We start from the raw sequence: 12,592 nt of genomic DNA on the forward strand, positions 1-12,592 counted from the left end.
AGGGCTCTGCTGTCTCCTGCTTTCTCCTGTGTTCTTAACAGCCACACCTTGCAAAATAAGCATGCTGTGTGTGCTCTAGGTACCATTCTCCCAAAAAGCCTGAGCAGATGGAGGAAATGAATGTGCACCTCCACTGAGACCCTCCCCTATGATCTGGGGGTGCCAGAGGTGAGCTGTCTGATCAACTGGCATTAGCTGTGGTTTCTGCAATGACATACATAAAAGACCTTGGTGGGGGATTGGGCTGATGGGAAGATGGGGCTGGTGAGATGGCTCAGCAGTTAAAAGCACTGACTACTCTTGTAAAGGACCCAAGTTTGGTTCCCATCACCTACATGGTGGCTAACAACCACCTGTAACTCCACTTCCAGGGGATCCAACACCCTCTTCTGGCCTCTGCAGGCATTGCACACATGTGGTGTACTTACTTACATGCAGGCAAAACAATAGAAAAAAATTGTTTCTTGATCTGACAATGTTGGCTGTGACTCCATGTCTAAGGTAAGCACAATCTTGCACACCAAAGGGACAACCCAAATTAGAGATCCCTGAGAAGATTCTCACTCTCCCCCACCCCCCAGATCTGCAAAGCTGAGCTTCAGGATTGCATGCAGAGGCTCTGCTCCCAGGAACTGACCCACAGGCTGCAGTGAAATGACCACCCTAACCCACAAGGCTGGCTAGAAGATGTGAATAGGAAAATAGAGGGAGAATCAAGTGATCAAAATAATGGGCCAAAATAGCATCCTTTGCACCTGATATAAACACAGGTTAGATAAAGAAAACTGAAAATGGACCGGATCTGACTGACCCAGGACCTGGGTTGTTCTCAACCTTAGGCAGAGAAGCTTCTTTTTGCAGTGGACAGCAGTCAATGGAGAGATGCATAATTGGTCAAAGTGCTGAGAACAAGAGACAGTACCCAGCCCGTGCTGGGTATCTTTAGTGTCCACTTGACACACCTGGGTTGAAGGAGCCTCAACTGGGGAATTGCCTCCATAGGACTGGCCTGTGGCCATGTCTATGGGGCATTTTCTTGATTGTTGAGTGATGTGGGAGGGCCCAGCCCACTGTGGGTGTTGCCACCCCTGGGCAGGTGGGCCTGTGTTACATAAGAAAACAGATTGAGCAGGGCCTAGGGAAGCAAGCTAGTAAGCAGTGTTCCTCCAGGGCTTGTGCTCCAGCTCCTGCCTTCAGGTTCTTGCCCTGGGCCCCCTGATGAACTAGGAGAGGTAAGCTGAATAAACCCTTTCCTCCCGAAGTTGGTATTGGTCAGTGTGTTTTGTCACAGCAGTGGAGAATCAAACTAGGACACAGCCTAAATGGGACATCTTTGTTCACACCCCCACCAAGGCTCAGAAGAGTAAGCAGAAAGAATTAGGAGTGGAGGATGGGGGAGGAGGGCAGGGAATGCAGTCTTCTTGACATGACATGGCTATTGCACACATAAGCTGTGGTTGCCTGCTCAAGACTCCAAGATCAAGCCAGCCACAATTCCAGCATGGATGGGAGGAGGTGCCCCCTTCAGGCCCCATCACTTACGAGTAGCTATTGGCAGCTGAGCTGCTGGGGGAGAATCTTTTATTTTTCCCCCAGACAGGGTCTCTCCATAGCCACAGCTAGCCTATAACTGGCTTTGTAGACCAGGCTGGCCTCAGTCTTACAGAGACCCTACTGCCTCTGCCTCCAAGTGCTGAGATTAAAGGTGTGTGCCACCATGCCTGGCTGAGAATCATTCTTTTTTGAGGGTGTTCCCACTGGTAGGTTTCCTGTGATTCAGTGGACTACCCCACATCCATGCACCTTTTAACAACACTAATAGGACTTGGTGAGTTACTTAAAAAAAAAAAAAAAGACATGAAGTTGGAAGGGAGACATGTTGGGGGCATATAGGGAAAGTTGAGGGAAATGGGAATATAATCATTTTATCGTATACATGAATCACATGAAAAAAGAAAATTTATAATTGAAAAATAGAAGGCTGAAGTGGTTTGAGCACTTACCTGAACTCACTAATAGGATCAACTACTGCCCTATATGTAAGGATGAGTACATTAGACATGGCAGCTCTGGAAGCTATGTCCTTAGAAGCTTCCAGAACTAGGTGAGACAGAGACCACACATGCCACCCTTTCTGTCTCCCTGAATGGATGCAGAACCACTCCTGAGGAGGCTGGTAGGTGAAGGGTGGACAGGCTGGTGGAAGCAACCACCCCATCTTTGCCTGGGTATAGGCCAGGGCTGACCTCCACAAACCAGCCCCAGAGGTGAGTGAGGTAGGGAGAATGTTCCAGGAGATGCCAGCTGGAGGCATGGGACCTGCTCTTGCAGAAGACCCAGGCTCAATTCTCAGCTCCCACATGGTAGCTAACCATCTAAAACTCCAGTTCTAGGGGCTCCAACGACCTCTTCCTGCCCCCGCCAACATCTTCTGGCCTCCTTAGGCACTGCATGACACAGATGCAGGCAATATACTCATACACATAAAATTTTAAGAATAAGTAATTTTATAAATATTTTTCCTAATTTTATTCGTATGCGTGTACTGTGTGCATGTAAGTAAGTGCGCCTGTGTCATGCAATGCCTGTGGAGGTCAGAAGAGGCTGTTGGATCCTCTGGGACTGGAGTTATGGACAGTTGTTAACTGCCATGTGGGTGCCAGGATTTGAACCCGGGTCTTCTGCAAGAGCAGTCAGTGTTCTTTGCACACCCCATTTTTAGGAGATCAAGGAGTACGAAGACTCTTGAACTCACAGAGATCCATCTGCCTCTGCCTCCCGAGTGCTGGGATTAAAGGCATGCACCACCACGTCTGACTTGTAAAATATTTTTTTAAAGAGAAAGAGAAAAGTATCTGAAGAAATCAGAGCTACAACTATTCCAAATGTGATGAAAATAGGTTTGTAACAAGATACAGTCGTCCCCTGTCCCCCCTCCCACCCCCTGCCCAATTCACGACAAATGCCTCAATGCAGGCCAGGCATGATGGTGCATGCCTGTTACCACAGCACTTTGGAGGCAGACACAGAAGAATCAGATTAAGGTCATCCTCAGCTATATAAATGAGCTCAGGGTCAGTCTGGGCTATAGGAGACCCTGTTTCAAAACAAAGGAAACAAATACCCAACAGATACCTCATAAGCCAAACTTGCTAGAGAAACTTCAAAGCAGACAAAACTAAGTGAATAAATAATTCAAGACTTAGTAGGCAGTAATGATTTGAATGACTAGATTTCTCATCAGAAGTCAGCAAGCCCAGGTGACTTGAAGAAAATGGAGAGACAGCTCAGCTGTTAGAGCACTGGCTGCTCTTGCAGAGGACCTGGGTTCCATTCCCTACAATTCTGGCTAACAACTGTCTGTAACTCCAGTTCCAGGGAACCCAGTGCCCTCTTCTGGCTTCCATGAGCATTGCATGACACAGGTGCACTTACATACATGCAGGTAAAATATTCACAGACACAAAATATAAATAATATTTTTTTAAAGTGGCACATCCTTAAAGTGCTACAGTAGCTGAACTATCAAATCAGAATTCCATGTCCATCAGAAAGAAGCCAGAAATGACAGGCTGGAGCACCATGGGGGGCCGGGGAGGGGCCTCAGAGGAAGTAATGATGCTACAGAGCCATTCTGAGGAACTGCTCAAGGAAGTTCCTCAGGGAGGAAGGATGCTAGGAGTGAGGAAACCACACTAGCATAGGAGAGAGGAGAAAGTGCTCTCTCCTTAAAATACATTTCAGAGGAGACAAGCAAAATGTGTCATGTTGCCTGCTGAAGCTTCCAGTGTGTGGGGATGGACTAGACGAGAAAAATGGGCAGGGAGCATAAAGCAGGGATGCAAAGAAGGTGACAAGAGCTATAAGCTACATTCCAATTGATGTGGAAAAATATTAGTGCTAAGTACATTGTGAAAATATTTTTTAAATATTTATTTACTTATTTATTTATGCATGTGCCCGTACATGCTGGTCCCTGCAGAGACCAGAAGAGGTGTCAGATCCCTGGAGCTAGAGTTACAGGTAGTTGTGAGCTGCCCTACATGGGTGCTGAGAACTGGAGTCCAGTCCCCTGGAAGAGTTGCAAGCATTCTTAACCACTGAGCCATCTCTCCAGCTCCTTGTGAAAGTATTTTATAATCCCAATAGCTATTGCCAAAAAAATTATACAAAGAGACATAATAAAAGCATAATGGATATATTAAAAAGCAACACTAAAAATGTTCAAGTATAATAAAAGAAGGCAGGAAAGGAGAGTAAGGAAATGAAAACATTGGGAATAAACATAAATCAAATAAAAAAAGTAGACTAAATCCTTCAAGAACTCCAGTAAGGGTACATGACCCACATGCAGCAAGTAAGAGAGCTTCTAAATGACTTTGTTATTATTGCAACAGGGTCTCCCTACAGCCCCAGTGGCCTGTAACTCACTGTGTAGACTAGGTGGGCCTGGATCTCACAAGGATCCACCTGCTTCTGCCTCCTAAGTGCAGGCAAGCACCACTACGCCCAACCCATAAATGATTTTAAAATGACCTAGCAATATACTATCTAGAAGAATCTTGGGGATGGCTCAGCAGCTAAGAGTGCTTTGTCTTCTAGGGGATGTAAGTTTGCTTCTCTGCACCCACACTGAGTGGCTCACAACTTCCTGTAACTCCAGATCCAGGGCATCCTATGCCTTCTTCTGGCTTCCTTAGCCCCCCTCCCCCCCAACACACAATTGAAAAAATTTTAGTAGAATCTTAATTCAAGTATATTGAGATTAGCACTACAGCATAATCAAGTGGGGGTTGGGGAGATGGCTCATATGGTAAAGTGCTTGCCGTGTGAATATAAGCACCCAAGTTTGGGTCACAGCAACTGAGTAAATGCCAGGCAGGTATGGTGGCTCACCTGTAATCCTAGTGCTTGAATGGCAAAGACAGGATTCCCAGAACATACTGCACAAACTGGCCAGCTCTGGGTCTAAGATATAAGATGGAGAGTGACTGAGGAAGATACCCAGCGTCAACCTCTGGCCTCCAAATGCATGCAAACAGACATGTACATATACATGAGCCCACATATATGAGGACACATACACACACGGAAGATGATAAATATGCACACCAGGTACTGTAGTTTAGGTCTGGAATGTTCTCAAAGGCCTATGGGATAGCTTGTCCCCAGCCTGGCACCACTGGGAAATGGAGGAAACGTGGGGGGGGGCGGGGGGAGGAGGCTTGAAGGGGCTGGCAACACCTCAGCTCCTTCTTGCTCCTCTTTCTCACATAGCAGCCATGAGGTGAGCGATCCCTACCCACCCTTGGACTACCCCCTACAAAATGCATAAAGGTACAGACCAGATGACCATGTGGAACTCCAGAACTTCAAACCCAGATGAACTTTCCTTTATAAGTTGATGGTTTCAGGTATTCGTTACAGCAACACAAAGCTGCTTAATATGCAAACACACACATAACACTAGAATGGAGACATTAGTGCCAGGGAAAGGAGACATAAGAGCAGCCTCCTTTCCACATTTTCACAGAAGGGTTCTATTACCAAGAAGACACAGCAATAAATACGTACTCATGCAGGAATCATATTTCATTGTATTATAAATACACCAAGAAAAAAACAGAAGAATCCATAGATTCTTGGAGAATCCTTGGAGACAAGCACTCCTTTTACAGCGGCAAATACAAATAGACAAAACCCAGACTAAACCAGAAGACAGCAAGAAGAAGAGCCAAGCAGCAGCACCACTCAGCTGGGCCCGGTGGCTGTGTCCAGCACTGCCTCTCTGATGGCAGTGTACAATCATTTCTCCAGAATCTGGAATATTCATCAATGTTTAGAATATTCTATGCCCCAAACCAAATTTTAACCAACTTAAAATTATTAATATCATATAAAATACATTCCTCAATTTTAACTGAATTAAACTAGACATTAATAACAAAGATAATGGGAATATTTTCAGTCACTTAGAAATTAAACACATAAACAAACTAAGGGGTTATCACAAGGAAAATTAGAAACAGCTGAATGAAAATGACTACATAAGTTGGGTGTGGTGGTACACACCTATAATCCCAGCACACAGGAGGCTGAGGCAGGAGAACTGCCAGAATGAAGCCAGCCCGTGTTTACAGAGTGAGTTCAAGCCTAGAGTGAGCTACATAGTAAGACCCTGTGTCAAATGACAACATCAACAACACATATAGGAAGGGAGGGAAGGAAGGAGGGGAAAATAACTATACAATGTATGGAATCTATAGGTGTAGCTGGAAGTGCTCAGAGGGAAATTTATACTGCTAAATGTTTACGTGAGGAAAGAAATGTCTCAAATTAACAACCCAGTCTTCTGCAACAAGAACTAGTAACAGAAGAGCAAAGCACACACAAACCCAAAGAGGGAGGAGAGAAGCAGAAACCAAGAACAGCCACAGCTGTGAACCTGTGGTGCCCATATTTATATTAAATGTAAGTGAACCAAAAAATAAGCAAAAGGTTAAGGTTTTCAAACAAAAATGAACAAACTAAAACAAATATACATATGGATGCATACTGTCTCTGAGAAACATTCTTTAAAGCTAAAGATACAGAGCAGCTGAGGGGTAAGGAACAGAGAAAGGTATGCCATGTGAACAGGCGTACCCAAAGGAGGGTGCTTCATCCAAAGATGATTCTAAGGAAACGATTCTAACTAGAGACAAAAAGAAACATTTCATGTTCATAAAAGGATTGAATCAGGAAGGTATGTGAATTTCAAATTTGCATGTCCTAAGTTCTATCTCTAAAACACATGAAGTAGCAGAGTTAGAAAATTCCACAGTTGTTGGGGTGGGACACACACACACCACCTTTAAGTCTCTCCCAGTAGTATGCACTGAAATTACAAGGGACAGAGAAGTCTATAATGAGATTAACAAACTTGGTCTGACTGATATGCATAGAAAATTGCACAATATGTTTTCAAGTAGACCTGAAATACTACTGACAGATATGCTGAATCCGAAAGCAAATTCTAACAAACATCAAAGGTATATACCAACAAATATGTCAAAATCTGTATGATAAAAGCCACAAAATGCTCATTAAAAAAAATTCGGGTAAGTAAATGCATTATAATTCAAGGGTTAAACAGTTCAATATCTTAGCTATATGGATTCCCCCCAAAATATGCTTAATTATATTTTATTTTGTGTGTCTCTCTGTGTGTATGTGTGTGTGTGCACTTGTGGTGGTCAAAGGACAACTTGCAGGAGTTGGTTCTCTCCTTCACCATGTGGGGCTCAGGGATTGAACTCAAGTTGTCAGGCTTGACAGCAAGTGTCTTTACCCACTGAGCAACCTTGTTTCTCTCTGACCTCTGCAGCCAGTGTCAGCAGTATCAGATGGGCTGGCAAGAACTCAGAGTCTAGGGCTAGAGAGATGGCTCAGCAGTTAAGAGCACTGGCTGCCCTTGTAGAGGACCCAAGTTCTGTTCCCAGGGCCTACATGGTGGATAACAATCATCAATAATTCTAGTTCCAAGTTCCAGGGGATCCGACACCCTTTTCTGGCCTCTGCAGGTACTGCACTCATGTACACACACACACACACACACACACACACACACACACACACACACAAAATAAATAAAAAAATAAAATAAATAAATAAATGCAGTACATTTTTTTTTTTTTTTTTTTTTGAGAAAAGGTCCCCCTTAAGCCGTGCACTTGTGGTGGTCAAAGGACAACTTGCAGGAGTTGGTTCTCTCCTTCACCATGTGGGGCTCAGGGATTGAACTCAAGTTGTCAGGCTTGACAGCAAGTGTCTTTACCCACTGAGCAACCTTGTTTCTCTCTGACCTCTGCAGCCAGTGTCAGCAGTATCAGATGGGCTGGCAAGAACTCAGAGTCTAGGGCTAGAGAGATGGCTCAGCAGTTAAGAGCACTGGCTGCCCTTGTAGAGGACCCAAGTTCTGTTCCCAGGGCCTACATGGTGGATAACAATCATCAATAATTCTAGTTCCAAGTTCCAGGGGATCCGACACCCTTTTCTGGCCTCTGCAGGTACTGCACTCATGTACACACACACACACACACACACACACACACACACACACACATACATACAAATAAATAAATAAAAAAATTTAAAAACATAAAAATGAAAACTTGAGGCTAGCCCAGGCTTCCTGAAGCTCTGTCTCAACAAAGAAACAGACAAGAAAGGAAGGAGGGAGGAGAGGAGGAAGAGCTGGCAAGAACATGGGCATGCTTCACTTAGAACCAATCAGACTCATACAGTTCAACATACCTTCTGTTTGTTTTTGTTTTTTTTTTTGAGACAGGGTCTCCCTGTAGCCCCAGCTGACCTGGAACTCAATATGTACTCCAGATTGGCCTCACTCTCACAGAAATCCATCTTTCTCTGCATTGAGTGATGGGATTGAAGGTGTGTGCTATCATGTTTGGCTTCAATGCAAGGTTTTAAAATGAAATTTAAATAAAAAGAAGTTTGGGCCAGGTGTGGTGGTGCATGTCTTTAATCCCAGCACTCGGGAAGCAGAAGCAGGCAGATCTCTGTGAGTTCAAAGCCAGCCTAGTCCACATAGTGAGTTCCAGAACAGCTGGAGCTACAGGGAGACCCTGTCTCAAAAAAAAAAAAAAAAAAAAAAAAAAAAAAAAGAAGAAGTAAAGAAGTTTGGATACTTTTAATTTGCCTTCCTAAATTATTACCACATTAACACCAAGCAATTTTCTGCAGTCAAACTTAAAATATGAGAATTTCAAATGACTTTGAAGTCAGCCACACTTAAGTGTAAGGTGTGGCTCCTGTCCCAGAGTGCATCTTCTCTCAGACCACTGGAGGGCATGAGTTAAGACGAGAATCAACCTTCTCTTGGAAAACAATAACCCACGGCAGCTTCAAGGCCAGGTGCCTCTGACATGCTGCTTTTCCAGTGCTTCTGTTTCACAGTCACCGGCCTACTTCTGCTTTGAGCTGGATCTGCTCTGTGCAGAGACCTGGAGAGAAATGTCACCTTTTTGGATGAGGAAAGTGGTTGTCTACAATGACACTAAATGCAAGGCTGGCTATGACTAGGGAACTTCGAGAGGGGCACCGCAGACACTGGGAAAGCACTTCAGAGAGGCCTGGCAAAGACTGCCAGCAATGCTCCTTCCTGTGGTTACCATGATGAATATGTGTGTGTTCCAGCATGCCGGGAGCACAGAAGCCAAGACAACCATTTCATCTCTCAATCCTGAATCTCTCTGAGTTCACGAATAGATTTCAGTATTTCAAGATATCATACGGCAGGTGCTTCATGTTCATTTTACGACATTAGTGACCGTCCAGAATTCAAGGCATCACTTTATGCTGCTAATCTCAATCGCACTGGTAGCTGCATGGCTAGTGTCAACCAAAATGGAAACAAGAATTACACTGAATATACGAGGCTCACCTGGCAGGCACTTTTGTCCCGAATGCGTGATCTCTAAGTGAAAAAATCAAAATAGTTGGGGATTTGAACTTAATATTAAGATCAGTTTACATCTAGTTTCATTCTGTTGATGTGATAAAATACTCTGACAAAAAGCAACTGAGAGGAGAAGGGGTCTATTTCAGCTTACAATTCCAAGTTATGGTCCATCATTATAGGGAAGTCAAGGCAGAAACTTCAAACAGCTAGCCACATCACGTCCAAGTCAAAGGCAGGAGGAAGTGCATGCATGCTTATTGTGCTCAGCTCCATTTCTCGTCTTTTACAATGCAGGACCCTCTTCCTAGGGAATGGTGCTGCCCACAGTGGGCTGGGTATTCCCACATCAATTAATTTAACACAGTTCCCACAGATATGCCCACAGACCAACTCAATGTAAACATCTCTCATGGAGACTCTTATTCCTCCAGGTGATTCTAGGTTGTGCCAAGTTAACAAAATTAACCATCACACATAGAACTCCTCTGCTACTGTTTAGTGTGTGCATATGTATACATGTGTATGTGTGTGTATACAAATGGGCATATATATATATATATATGGTCTGTATATACATATAAAACCTGGAAACATACTGTAGGCAATACTCAGCCTGACTCATCCTTCTGCTACAGCTGTATTAACACCTGCTGCATCTGTCTGGCATTCATCAACCCAGCATTTATGCTCTCAGTGTTGGCAGGAGACACTATAGCCCTATAGGGTCTACCCACAGGTCTCCCAGGCTCACATACTGTAAGGTGGTGCCTTTATGCGCCGTCACCTGCAGTAGAGTCCAGTTCTGTCTTCTTGACTTTGACTTCCCCCAGTACAACCTAGCACAAGGAGCAACTTGGAGCCCTCTAATAGTGGCAGGACCTTGGAGGTGGCTGGCCTCTTTAATGTGCAGTCAAGGCTGTAAGGACACAGGACCGAGGCTTGCCTGAAGTGAAGTGGCCATTCAGGCACAGATCCGAGCTACACTTCAGAATGCTCTGTGCCTTCTTTCTACCCATAGGCATCAATTTATGCCCATAAGTGTGATTGCTAGCAGCACCCTCAGGAAACCTGGGAATCGTCTGCTCCATGCTGACTTCTCTGTATTGGAATATTTTTTTATTTTTGGTGTGGAGAGATACCTGTGTAACTGAGTCAGGCCAGGATGGACAGGCCCAGGCCATGGTACTTCGTTTATGAGTGTATAAGGGTGTGTGTCTATAGCTTTGGTGATCCTGAGTGTATGCAGCAAAGCCAAGCCAAGTTAACTTGAGCTTTCTAATCGTGAGTTCCCAACAGGCCCGGGCAGAAGGACGCACCAGCAGCCCAGGTGCTTCGTGGCACTTGTTAGAGACATGCACATCACACTGGGAGGTTTATTTTTAATTCCCTGTGCTTCTGATCTCCTAAGTACGAGTAAAAACAAGCAGGTAACTATGACAACTCTACTTCACAGTTAAAATTTCAAAAATAAATCTTTAATTCAGGCCTGTCACATTGTTTCTTAGTGTATATTTTCTCTTCCCAGCTGGGCTTTCATGTTTCTTCAGAGCCATTTGTCTTCCCTGCCTACTGAGGCTCGCTCACCCTCCCTCTGCCACTGACTCCTGGCTGGGAGCTAAGGAGCCTAGCTGGTGTCATGGGGTCAGGCAGTCCCCATCCTACCTTCTACCTTGTGTTTCGAGGTACATTCCGGATCTTTCTAGAGACTTCTCCAGCAGTTTCTGAGGTCTCACCTATCACATTTGGCTCACAGCAAGACTGTTAGCCTGTGCTGCTCTATGTGCAGGCCCTCTTGCTCTTTACACCTCCACTTGATGCTGAGTGAGCACAGCCCAGGCAGATGGAGTGTTTCACACTGTCTTTGGGAGCTCCCAAAAGTCCATTTAGAGACTGTCTTCCTCATGAGATCCCTAGGTAGGGGATAAGTGTGAGAACTCAAGAAATGTCTCAAAAATAAAGTCACCTGATCAATAAATGGGAAAAGTCTGCTAGATAATACATTCTAGACATGTCAGGGAAGCTGTGCCCATGAAATCTCCACAGTATGGTAACCTAACAAGACCTGCATAATGACAAAGCCAGTTGATGTGCCAAGGTGGACGGAGGGAATGACACAGGGTCCCATCTCTAGATGAAGAGCTACAGGCAGTTTTGGCTGCTGAGGGGTGGAGAATCAGTTTTCTCCAGGGACGAGCCACCTGAGAGGTTATCTAAACCCAAATGGTCAGACCTAAATACATTCATACACGAGTACCACTAAATGCACTCAGTATGTATATGTGTATGTATATTTATAAATATATGTATGTATATGTAACAAGAATAATTAAAGACAAGGACAAGAAACTGTAAGGGAAGAGCTGGGGGTGGGACTGGTGGAAAGGGTATGTACACAGTATCATGAAATTCTCAAAAACAGCAAATGACTTGAATAGACAGTTCTCAAAAGAACTACAAAGGGCCAATACAAATTTGAAAGACTTTCCACACCCTTAGCCATCAGGGAAGTGAAAATCACAACTACATCGACATTTCATCTCACCTGAGTCAGAATGATTACCATTAAGAAAACAATGAAGGTGGTGGCACAGACCTTTAATCCCAGCATTCAGTAGGCAGATGGAGGCAGATCTCTGTGAGTTCTAGGCCAGCCTGGTCTACATAGTGAGTTCTAGGACAGCTAGGGCTATAGGGAGACCCTGTCTCAAAAACAACAGCAAAAACAACAAAACAAAACAAAAAAGAAAACAAATGCAGGTGAGGATGAGGGGAAAGAGGAACCCCCCCATTCTGCTGAGGGGCATGTAAACTGGTACAGTCATTGTGGGAATCTGTACGTACAGTTTCTTCAAAAAAATGAAAACAGAACTTCCACGTGGCTCAACTCTAGAGGACTCTAGGACAGCATGGCACAAAGACACCTGCACAGACATATTTACTGTAGTTTTAATTCACAGCAGCCAAGATATGGAACTGCCTAGATGCCATCAGCAGACGACGAGGAAGACGCAGCCATAGACACAGTGAAGGCTCATTCAGAAGAATGAAGTTCTGTCATTTACAGGAGGATGCACGGGACTGGAGCTCATCGTGTTAAGTGAAACACACCAGGCTCAGAAAGACAAATAT

The 12,592-nt window shown here is 44.5% G+C and overlaps 1 protein-coding gene across 1 annotated transcript in view; it reads right to left on the reverse strand.

Moving 5' to 3' along the window:
* Ulk4 (unc-51 like kinase 4) overlaps positions 1–12,592 on the reverse strand; it is a 480,002-nt gene that overhangs the window by 2,797 nt on the left and 464,613 nt on the right. The window lies entirely within an intron of this gene.

This window comes from Nannospalax galili, unplaced genomic scaffold (genome assembly GCF_000622305.1).
Source record: "Nannospalax galili isolate Female #2095 unplaced genomic scaffold, S.galili_v1.0 scaffold443, whole genome shotgun sequence".
NCBI classification, from domain to species: domain Eukaryota; kingdom Metazoa; phylum Chordata; class Mammalia; order Rodentia; family Spalacidae; genus Nannospalax; species Nannospalax galili.